At 49.4% G+C, this 12,320-nt stretch overlaps 1 protein-coding gene across 1 annotated transcript in view; it reads right to left on the reverse strand.

The window, feature by feature from the left end:
* basp1 (brain abundant, membrane attached signal protein 1) overlaps positions 1-4,217 on the reverse strand; it is a 50,049-nt gene extending 45,832 nt beyond the window's left edge. Inside the window, exon 1 of the mRNA XM_083929105.1 lies at positions 4,134-4,217. The gene's annotated coding sequence lies outside the window, so the exon portion shown is untranslated. The remainder of the gene's footprint in view (positions 1-4,133) is intronic.
* Between the last annotated feature and the right edge of the window lie 8,103 nt (positions 4,218-12,320).

Consider the following 12,320-nt stretch of genomic DNA (forward strand, 5'->3'; position numbering starts at 1 on the left):
AGCCCTCTTCAGTGACAAGGATTTTGTCACATATCGTAGAAACCATTCATGAGTATATGTATCACACACACATACACACATACACACACACACACACACACACACACACACACACACACACACACACACACACACACACACTCTACCTGTGTGCGTCAGAAAGAATAGATTCAGACAGTATATGTGACTCGGAGAGACACAGCGAGCATCACTGCTATGTCTTTGTTTTCCTCTCCACACACACACACACACACACACACACACACACACACACACACACACACACACACACACACACACTCTACCTCTCTTTTCTGTCTGACAAAATTATGTGGACAGCTCAATTAAAGGCACTACAACCTCCTACTTTTGGTCATATAGAGTGTGTGTGTGTGTGTGGTGTGTGTGTGTGTGTGTGTGTGTGTGTGTGTGTGTGTGTGTGTGTGTGTGTGTGTGTGTGGTGTGTGTGCGTGCGTGCGTGTGTGTGTGTGTCAGAAAGAAAAGATTCAGACAGTATACGTGACTCGGAGAGACACAGCGAGCATCTCTGCTATGTCTCTGTTTTCCTCTCCACACACACACACACACACACACACACACACACACACACACACACACACACACACACACACACACACACCCTGAGCAGCTGACAGCGGCGGCGGTAATGGATGAGTCACCGCCATAACTGCTCATCAGGTTGCTGTTTGTCTCCGTCCAGCAGGATGAATGAACGGACTGGATTTACGAGCGCCAATCAGCAGCCGGACACACATTACTACAGTCTCCATGTTGCCATGGCGACGTTATAACACGACTCAGACGGAGAGCGTTTTCACCTAATATCATTATATAGATTACATTTGTGTGCTGTTAATTAACTGTTAGTGTATAGTTATCATTATTATTTATCCGCTGTGATGAGAAACACGCGTAACAAGTGTCTCACAGTCACATGACAGTGTGGCAGAGTATCAGCCAATCAGAGAGCTCCGTACATCCATCCTTATAATCATCATTAATTATATTTCCTCTGTTTAAAAATCTCCTGAAAGAACCGACAATCACCACCTAAATATGTCACATTATGTTGAAATACAGTTTATAACCGGGATGTACAAATAAAAGCACGGTCTATTAAATCGGTCTCCTACAAAATAAAAGCTCAGTATTGATGTTCACAGGCAGGAAAACAATGCTGTGGTGATACACAGGAAGTTAAAACAAACCATTAATTCATTTTGATATGAGCTACTCGACCTATAATACACATTAACAGGTGTTAGGATGATTGTATTGGACAGAATTACTGTATGAAATATTATTATGAAAGGTAGAAATTAGCTGCAAAACGCTCAAAGCGCTCGTGGACTCGTCCAGAGAGTGAAGTGATGAAGTTATTTCTGAGGTGAACGTAAACGTTGGTGACGGTGGAGCACGTTTAAAACCCTACAACAGGATTTTAAACGCATTTATCACACGTTTGTGTAAAGTTAGTGTGATTAATGTGTTGTGGAGGAGTTACTGTTCGTCACCACTGGGGGGGGGGGGGGGTCTGACGATGTTAGAGGGTGAAGGATCAGGACGTGGTGACCACCTGTATCATGTTAAACCACGCTATTGGCTCGCCCGCCTCATGCACCGCCCTAAAGAAACGTCTATCAACCAATCAGAGCGAACTACAGGCAGTTACGACATCCTCCGCCATGTTGGATGCAGAGAAGAGCAGGAAGTCATGACTGAAACTGAGAAAATAAAACTATCCTGTCCTGACCTAGCCGCCACCACAGCGACTTCCTGTTTGATCCAATCAGGAAGCTCCGTCAGCGTCAGTTCTCTGAGTGTCCACTAGGGGCAGGTTTCATAACAGAGCAGTTTCTCATTGAGCCCCATGTTAAACAGGCCGTTTACACAGCATCATTAAACCTGTTTAAGGACAAAAGAACATTCTAGTCTGTGTGTTTAGATCAGATCTCCATGACAACACTGAGGGGGAGGGGCTAGTTTTTATTTTATTGAAGGTTAAAGTTTATGAATAATTGGGGGCGTGGCCTCTTGAGTGACAGCTAGCCTCTGGCCCTCACTTCTCCTCGGAGGTAAACGTCACCCAGATGGACGTACGCCCCTCCCCACAACGTCACATACATGCCCTTTTTTGGTCAGAGGAAATGAGGCGGAGTCAAAGTCTGACAAGATGGAGACTCCCGTAGGTGAGGACAATTGGAAGTTGAGAGAACGAACCTCGACGGAGACACTACGTCCGTCTTTTATACAGTCTGTGGTTCTAACAGCACGCCAGCGTCAGACCTGGCCTCGTGCTCGTACACGTGCGCACGCTCGTGCTCGTACACGTGCAAACGCACTTTACTCTCTCAAAAAGGGCGTGGAGGCCAGCTTACTGCAGTTATGCGCGGAGCGGGTGCACTCACACTGGTCAAACGCTCTAGGCTTTACCGCAAAAACCTGTTTGGCGCGGTGCGGAAGGACAGTGTGAGTGCGCCCTGACAGAGCTACTGCGTGGTCGTTACGGAGACGTATTAGCAGAATGAATGCAACAGTTCCCCTGTGTGACATCACAGAGGTAAACACGTGTGAGGCATCCACCCGGCTGAGCAGCAGCTGCTTTACGTCGACCTGCGTCGGTGGAGTCACGGCCGCAGCTACAGCAACTTTACCTTCGATTGGTCGTTCGGTCACATTAGGACAGAACCGATACAACAAAAGATCCAGTTACCGTGATGTAAAGCTCCTGTTTCATACGATCAGACGCAGAAATTAGAGAATGTCAGGTTCTCTGTGCGTGACAAAGACTTCAGCGATCGTTTATTACTCATCGACTCAACGACACATCACCTCAGCGCAGCAGAACAACTCGTTATGATCGACTGAGGCGGGGAAACGGCCCAGGTCTGATTCAGCATCACACACACACACACACACACACACACACACACACACACACACACACACTCACACACACACACACACACACACACAACATCTCCTTTTTATTTCTATAATCAAAGATTTCCTTATTAAATAAACCAACAGAGCACTAATGAAAGCCTCCTCCTCCTCCTCCTCCTCCTCCTCCTCTCCATCCTATTGATAGGCAAGGTGGCATCTCTCCCATCCACACCCTACTCCCACTGCGCATGCGTGCCGCGGCAAACAAAGGACCGGGCATTAAACGGACGGATGAGGGCAAAGCAAGTAGGAATAACACCCAGCACCGATGCAGCAGCAGCAGCAGCAGCAGCAGCGGAGTGGGAGGATGAACCTGATGTTTGTGTGAGGGGGTCATTCAGGTGCACCCCCCCCCCCACACACACACACACACACTCCCCATCCCCTCCTCCTCCATCGTCTTCTTCTCAATAAAACGGAAATATGAGATCAATAATTCATTTAAATCATGACTAAAGCCGGTGATAGACGCCGAGTGTGTGTGTGTGTGTGTGTGTGTGTGTGTGTGTGTGTGTGTGTGTGTGTGTTGCATGCAGCCAAATGGTGTCCCACCTCCACACAGACAAAGAGGTGGGGCGAGCAGCACAGGGCTCTTGTTATTTCTGCATGTTGAAGTGTTTACTGGCTGTAAATGATGTGGAAAACGCTCCTCTTTGTGTTGCCTAGCAGCGAAAATCTATAAAAACAACAATAATAACAATAATAATAATTATTATTGTTATAATAAACAGTTTCAGGGCCGTCGGTGCGCGCGCGGAGACGCTCCCGTGCGCATTTTCTCCAATAAAAGTGAGAAAAAGCAAATGTGTGTGTGTGTGAGGGTGAAGCGCGTGTTCCTCCAGACGGTACACACCCCTTTTTAAGCTCGTGCACATTTTTTTTCCGACTGTAAAAAATTATAGAAGTAAAAATCAATTTCTGGGATTTCAAATATTCACCAAATTATCTCCTTTCCTGTTCCCTTCTTCTTCTTCTTCTTCCTCCCTTTTCCTACATGTGCCGGCTCTTTTGTCTCGCGCCTACTCTCACCCGTGCAGCGTGCGCCCGCTCCCCACACGGAGGGATGGAAACGGACAAAAGGGATGAAAAACGGGGCTAAAACCCGCCCGGACGCGCCCGGAGCGCGGCGGTGGAGCGGGTGAGTGACCGGACGCACGGGCTCTTACCGTCTCACTGAAGTTCCGGCGCTCCCTCGTGCTCTCCGCGCAGGTTCAAGTAGCGGCTGCTGTAATCTTTTGCGGCTTCTCCTGCGCGCCCAGCGGCTTGTGCCTGCTGCACGGTACGGCTTGGCTCGGCGATCCTCCGCCTGCGCGCACCTACACGCACGCGCAAGGCGGATTGTGCGCGCAAGCGAGTGCACGGACGCACAATCTCATTTATTCCTCATAAGGAAACTGCACCTGAGTGTTCCCGAGTCTTTCTGTTATATTTAATAAAGAGCCAGACAGATGCTTTATTCATCCATGATCATAAAGGCATCTGTTAAAGCCCAACGGTTTACAACACTGGGAATCAAACCATGATCCTGTCACTGTGGTGCAATAACCCATCGAGCATTCATCACATCAGTTATTCAGGGAGAAGTTCAGTAAACACACATTTTTCTTCTTCATGGTGGATTTGTGGATTTGAATCACTCAGATTTTGGGTTGCGCACTGGATGGGCATGTAAATGTTCTCTGCGCGTGTTTTAGTGTAAATACTCCTCCGCCCTGTGTCTCTGCGCCCTCTCTTGTCTCTGTGCGCCCCCTGCTGCTCACTGCACACACACACACCGTCTCCGTCCTCCAGTGGGGGACTTGTTGGTCCACCTGATGCACAAGTGAATGCACCCAACACCCAACAGGTGGAGGAAGACTTTAGATCCTGAACTTCAGTGAGATGTCGGATCAGTAGAGAAACATGAATCCTGCACGTTGACTCAGAAAAAAGCATGTAGAGGAGTCCGGTCCTCCTTCTGGGACCGCTCCCACAGTGAGCCTGTGAATGTTCTCATGTGTCCAGGTCATCGTGGACTTGGTTATTTGTCTAGGACCAGGGCCAGGACCGGGCTGGGACTGGACCAGGACCAGGCTGGGACTGGTCCTCACAGTTTTAAAAGTGTGTGACCAGAATAAGGTTTAGTCTGCCCCACTGCCGTGCCTTTCTTTCCTTTTCGCCCCTACCCCTCAAAAAGTCTGTGCACGCCCCTGTTCTGCCCAGTGCATCTGCTCAGTTCTGCCCAAAGCATCATCGGACTGACAGAGTTGAGAACAGTTTTAATCCCAAAGCTACAACAGAGCTGAACACTGCAAATACTAACTTATGGATCTCAAGGCCCCGTGATATGAGTGAGCAGAGGCATTTATATAAATACAACATCCCCATGATCCAGGAGTGGCGAGAACGTGGCTGCAACAATACGTTTCCTGGCTTTAACAGAGAAACAGGCTCTAAAACCTCAGCTTTAACCTCAAGTTCTTCAGTAACGGGTCAACATGACGTTTAAAAGAAAGGCTATCGTCCACTGTGATGACACTGATGCAGAGGAGAGTCTGTGAAGAAGCACCTGTGGTACTTTTAGACACTAGGTGGCAGTGTTTGAAAAGGATTGAGAGGTTTCATCCATGGACCCTTCTACTGAGGAAGTGAGTTTCCTTAAATCAGAGGTGTCAAAGTGATCCAGTAAAGGGGGGCGCTGTGGCTGCAGGTTTTCATTCCAACCAAGCAAGAACACACCTGACTGGAGTCATTAACCAGCTCTAACTGGGGGATCCTGAGGCGTTCCCAGGCCAGTGTGGAGATCTAATCTCTCCACCTGGTCCTGGGTCTTCCCCGAGGCCTCCTCCCAGCTGGACGTGCCTGGAACACCTCCCTAGGGAGGCGCCCAGGGTTCATCCTTACCAGATGATCCTGAACCACCTCAACTGGCTCCTTTCAACACAAAGGAGCAGCGGCTCTACTCCGAGTTCCTCACGGATGCTGAACTTCTCCCCCTCTCTCTAAGGGAGACTCCAGACCCCCTCCTGAGGAAACACAGTTCACACGCTTGGACCTGGACCTGGTTCTTTGGGTCCTGACCTGGACCTGGTTCTTTGGGTCCTGACCCAGCTTTCATGACCACAGGTGAGGGTAGGAACCAGGACTGAGCGGTAGATCCAGAGCTTTGTCTTCCTCAGCTCTCTTTTCGTCACAACGGTGCGGTAGAGCGACTGCAGCTCCGCCCCCGCTGCTCCGATTCTCCGGCCAAACTCACGCTCCATCGTCCCCTCACTTGTGAACAAGATCCCGAGGTTCTTGAACTCCTTCACTCTAATGAACACGCGTCCTCCATTCTTAGTGTCTCAGGGATTCAGCAGTTTGTTATCACCATGTGAGCTGAACTGGAGGGATTCCCAGGGTGAGGAGCAGCTAACTGCCCCCTGCCCCTCCCTCCAGCAGGAAGTCTGTAGGGATTATGTAGAGGTCAGTTTGTTCTGGAGGACTCTGCGACCCGACCCACCTCGGCCATACCTGACCTCTGCTCAGAGCTGCTGATAACTCCTGCGTGTTCTGGGATGGTCCCGGTGCAGAGAGCCCCCCTTCACGTCCTGCGTCCGTCCGTGTTCACACCACGGCGACGCAGCTGCACAGGCCTGCGCTTATCTTAAAGGGTCACTTCACACAGTACGCAGAGAAGGTTACTGACACGACTGAGTGACGGGTGGCAAGACTCTGCATGTCCTTCCACCCGTCAGTCAGTCTTGTACCCCCCCCCCCCCCCCACACACACACACACACACACATACACACACACACACACACACACACACACACACACACACACACACACACACTCTCTCTTGTAAACACGGTCTTTAATCTCAATGAGACTTTTTTCCTGGTTAAATACAATGAATAAATAAAAATTGATAGTACAGCTGAAGAGGGCGACACGGTGAAGTGGTGGTCAGCAGCAAGAGGGTTCCTGGTTTGAATCCCGGCTGGGGCCCTGCTGTGTGGAGTTTGCGTGTTCTCCCCGTGTCTGCGTGGGTTTTCTCCGGGTTCTCCGGTTTCCTCCCACAGTCCAAAGACGTGCAGGTGTTCGGTTCATTGATGACTCTAAATCACCCGTAGGTGTGAATGGTTGTCTGTCTCTGTTCGTCTCTATGTGTCCGGTGATAGACTGGCGTCCTGTCCAGGGTGGACCTCGCCTCACGCCCGATGTCAGCTGGGATCGGCTCCAGCCCCCCACAACCCCGACAGGGAAAAGCTGTTGAAGATGAATGAATGAGTACAGCTGAAGATAAACAGGAAGTGGAGGAGAGAGAGGGAATGACACGCAGCAAAGGGCCCCAGGCCGAACCCGCCCCTGTATATGGGGGCGCCTGGTCTAACCTCCGAGCCAACAGGCCCCCCCCCAACTGATCTCCCACTGTCTCCAGACTCTGAATGATTGAGATCAGCTCCCACACACACACACACACACACACACACACACACGGCTGCATGAGTGCAGGAGTGATTTAGGGCCTTTATAAGTACAGGCTGTGTCTCCATGAGGGCTTAATAGTAATAAGTGGACTCGTCCCACCCCGCACACACTGAAAGAGTTTGCTGCGTCATCATTTGTCGGTAAGTGGTGGAGATTTTAGCTTTCGGTAATCACAGGGAAGTGGAAGACAGGCTTGACTGCATGTAATTATCAACCCCTCCCTCCATCCCTCCATCCCTTCATCAGAGGGATGAGGAGACTTCCATGAGTCCATGGATCCACGGAGGGGTCTCCAAATGAGGAGTGATATGCGTTTTGGGGCCAATACAGAGGTTGATGCAGTTTTTAAGCTCACACTGTGCCTCCGTGCCGTGCCAAAACAGGTTTCACGGCTAAAGTCTGGTTCCTTTGACCAGTGTGAGTGCAACCACGGCCCGGCGTCCACGGCCCATTTGGGAGAGGTGGGCTTTAGTAAAGCACGTTTGCACGAGCGTGCCTATGTGTACGAGCACGAGGCCTACGGCGGCTCTGAGGTCATTTCCTGTGCGCCTGTTGGGACATAGAAAAAAGAAGGAGGGACCATGCGCGGACATTTCAAACAATGGCGGTGAAAGGTTCACGTTGGTGTGATGTGGAGGTGGAGTGTTTACTGCAGATTTGGTCGATGAAAAGATTCAAAAACAGTCGACAAGACGCACAAAAACTCTGAGGTCTACGGAAAGATCTGGAAACAAAGCCACGCATCGCCATGACGTCATCAATGCGTGTGAGGTGTTACGGCGTGATGACGTATAGGCAGCAAGAAGCATTCTCCGAGGCCCAGGTAGTGTGAGTACAAACGGGCCTGGAGGGGGGGACAAGGACCCTAAAGCACGGGGAACGGGACGGAGGCACAGTGGGAGTGCGCCCTTAGAGTTTTAAGCAGGTTCAAGCACATGTAAGACAATAATCCATGCTGTCATTTGTTCTCGCGGAGTGTCTCGGTGCACAACGTGGACCAGATATGCCCCAGCACATCTCGGTGACCTTTGACATCTCTACCGTCCTTTTAGATCACCGAGGTCATCGAGTGAGCTGCTCGTCTGTTGATGCTCTCTTCAGTAACACACAGGGGTGATGGTGCGCCTCCACCCTCAATCCTCTTCTTGTGAATGCACCTTCACAGCTGTGTTCTCCACCCGTCCACCCGCTCACCTCAGTGACCCTTGAACTCTAACTCCTGACCACCGATAGTGGTTAAGTGGCGCTCGTTCCCTGAAGCGATGCTCCTTTATCCCCCGAGGATTCCTGAGTCGGGGTCAAAGTGGATTAAGTGTGAGGAATGAGCTCAGCCCACACGTCTGTACCTGAACACACCCGTCCACGGTCGTCTGTGTGGAGGATCTTCAGGGAGTTGGCGTGTTGATTTAGTTTGAACGTCTGATGAGGAGCTGACACTGCCCCTTGGCTGTTATAGCCTCTGGGTGTTTTAGCCTGTTTCACTACAAACCACAAACACTTACACAACATATGATGCTTGAATTCAATGGTTATTTTCCAGACAACCATTTTTCACTGTGACGGATTAAACAACAACAGGTTTCAAGAATTTGCTGTTTGAAATGAAACAGGAAGCCGACGGATGCTTTGAACACAAAGTTCTGCACTGAAGAAGCTTGGTTCTGGTGATCATTCATTCATTCATCTTCAGCCTCTCGTCCCTGTCGGGGTCGCGGGGGGCTGGAGCTGATCCCAGCTGACATCGGGCGTGAGGCGGGGTCCACCCTGGACAGGACGCCAGTCTATCACAGGACACATAGAGACGAACAGAGACAGACAACCATTCACACCTACGGGTGATTTAGAGTCATCAATGAACCCAACACCTGCACGTCTTTGGACTGTGGGAGGAAACCGGAGAACCCGGAGAAAACCCACACAGACACGGGGACAACATGCAAGAACATGCAAAAAAAATCTGGTGCTTTTCAAGGAAAGGGAAAGTCGTCGAGTAAGAATAAAAACAAAGGGTGGAAGATACAGACTGAGCTTCGTCACTGACCGTGCAGGCAGCACCATGACAATAGGCAGGCACCACTGTTGTTTCCTCGGACTGGTCGTCTCATCACGGAGCGCTACCGGAGGACTGCAGGAGCCGCTTGTCTCTTTGTTGTTTGATTCTTAGCCAGCATCCCCAAAAATCCCCAAAACAGGATGAGGAAGACAAACATTTCCTGTGGCTGTCTCAGCCTCCTCCTAAGGACGGGAGATAACGGTGTCAGTGGTGAAGCCAAAACCCACTTCCTGTGACCGGCATCGTGCTGAGAGGACGACAGAGAGAGGGGAGGACTGACAGTGACACATAACAGACGCACCTGGAGGACGAGGAGAGGACGGAGAGCCAGGTAACATCAACATGGTGTCTCTGTAAACTAAATACACTGATGATCATGATACGATTATATTTACTAAGTTCTGTCATCATGCAGATTAAATATTTAACTACAAAGTCTTGATTAATTTCATTTAATTTTAATATAGTAATTAATTACAATGACATACTTAAGTCACTTGCGGTTAGACATGGAGTAATTCTTAGTAAGGGCGCCCTCCCACTGTGCCTCCGTCCCGCGCCCCAAGCTTTAGGGTCCTTGTCCCCCCCTCCAGGCCCGTTTGTACTCACACTACCTGGGCCTCGGAGAATGCTTCTTGCTGCCTATACGTCATCACGCCGTAGCACGTCACACGCATTGATGACGTCATGGCGATGCGTGGCTTTGTTTCCAGATCTTTCCGTAGACCTCGGAGTTTTTGTGCGTCTTGTCGACTGTTTTTGAATCTTTTCATCGACCAAATCTGCAGTAAACACTCCACCTCCGCATCACACCAACGTGAACCTTTCATCGCCATTGTTTGAAATGTCCGCGCATGGTCCCTCCTTCTTTTTTCTACGTCCCAACAGGCGCACAGGAAATGACCTCAGAACCGCCGTAGGCCTCGTGCTCGTAACAGTGCGCACTTGTGCTCGAACACGTGCAAACGTGCTTTACTAAAGCCCACCTCTCCCAAACGGTCCGTGGACGGCAAGCGTGCCGCTCCTAGACGTGGTACGGTTGCACTCACACTGGTCAAAGGAACTACACTTTAGCCGTGAAGCGTCCTGGGGCCAGTACGGAGGAACAGTGGGAGTGTGCCCTTAAATGACTTGACAGTAAAATAGTCGCGTCACTGAAATACAGTCATGGAAATGCTGTTGAAACTACAGTTTTAGAGACATCTAAAGATCAAATCTCCGAACAAAAGCCAGACTATGATTTTCAAAACAGAGTACAGACAACAAGACACACATGAGGATGAACTTCGAGCCCTTGGAGCAGCGTTGGCTTTAAGTCTGCATGGTCACTGGACGCGTATCAGATTCCCGATGTATGACACTGGAAATAAAGTCACCTTTGCTCCACAGCCGGCCAAAATAAGGTCAGCTGGGTCGACTCTGAGCTCTGAACGAACCAGATCCCTGGAAACCTCCTCCTCAGGTCTGGCAGCCGTATTTCTGTTCTGGTGCCAGGACTCATCCGAGTGCACGGACACAGAATGAGCCGAGCATCGATGCAGAGCTGCTCCACCTCGTTCTAACATCCATCTCCTCCTTCATATCCCTGCTTTTATCTTTCTTCCCCCGGCCGGCTCAGGACGTGTTCCCAGACGAGCGGCTGATAGTCACAGGACTGCGAACTGCCGGCAACATTGTGGTTTTTGGTGTCGCACGAGTTCAACCGGGCCCGGAGCTTTTGAGCACAACAGAAAGAGGAGCTCCTGCATGTCATGAGGTCGGGAATGAAACTGTTCAAGAGCCTGAAATATCAGAGGCCGTGCTTCTTTACTCTGAAAATACCTCCACACCTCCCTCTCTCACCTGTCGGTCTTGACGTTAATAACACAGACTCCAACACTGGGCCGCCACTCAGCCCTGCAGCCATTTTCCCAGTGGCCACTCACGGTACTGCAGTGAAAACAAAAACCCTTTTCTCTATTCTCTCTACATTTTGCATCTTTTTGTGGTGGTTTTGCATCTATTTTTAATCATTTTGCATCTATTTTTAGTGATTTTGCATCTTTTTGTGGTGGTTGGGCATCTATTTTTAGTCATTTTGCATCTTTTTGTGGTGGTTTTGCATCTATTTTTAGTCATTTTGCATCTTTTTGTGGTGGTTTTGCATCTATTTTTAGTCATTTTGCATCTTTTTGTGGTGGTTTTGCATCTATTTTTAATCATTTTGCATCTTTTTGTGGTGGTTTTGCATCTATTTTTAGACATTTTACATCTTTTTATGGTGGTTTTGAATCTATTTTTAGACATTTTGCATCTTTTTATGGTGGTTTTGAATCTATTTTTAGACATTTTGCATCTTTTTGTGGTGGTTTTGCATCTATTTCTAGTCATTTTGCATCTTTTGGTGGTGGTTGTGCATCTATTTTTAGTCATTTTGCATCTTTTTGTGGTGGTTGTGCATCTATTTTTAGTCATTTTGCATCTTTTTGTGCTGCTTTTGCACCTTTTTTTAAATCATTTTGCATCTTTTTGTGCTGATTTTGCATCTATTTTGAGTCATTTTGCATCTTTTTGTGGTGGTTGTGCATCTATTTTTCCACTCAGGAACCTTTTATGAGCCTCTGACCTTAAGGATCTTGTGCCCGTGGGCCCATTCATTAACCCGTCCATGCCTCCAGTCTGTTGATTGAGTTCTTGGCTCCACTCATTGACAGCAGGAGGAGTCCGAGAGACAGCGGGGCTGCAGGAGGAGGAGGAGCGGCAGCAGCAGCAGCGGGGTGGGGAGGTGGGGCTTCAGGATCATTGTGCACCGGTCTGACTCAGTCACTGAGTAAGTGAGTGAGTGAGTGTCTCCAAACTTTACCCGGC

Source organism: Echiichthys vipera (genome assembly GCF_963691815.1).
Source record: "Echiichthys vipera genome assembly, chromosome: 15".
Taxonomy (NCBI): Eukaryota; Metazoa; Chordata; class Actinopteri; order Perciformes; family Trachinidae; genus Echiichthys; species Echiichthys vipera.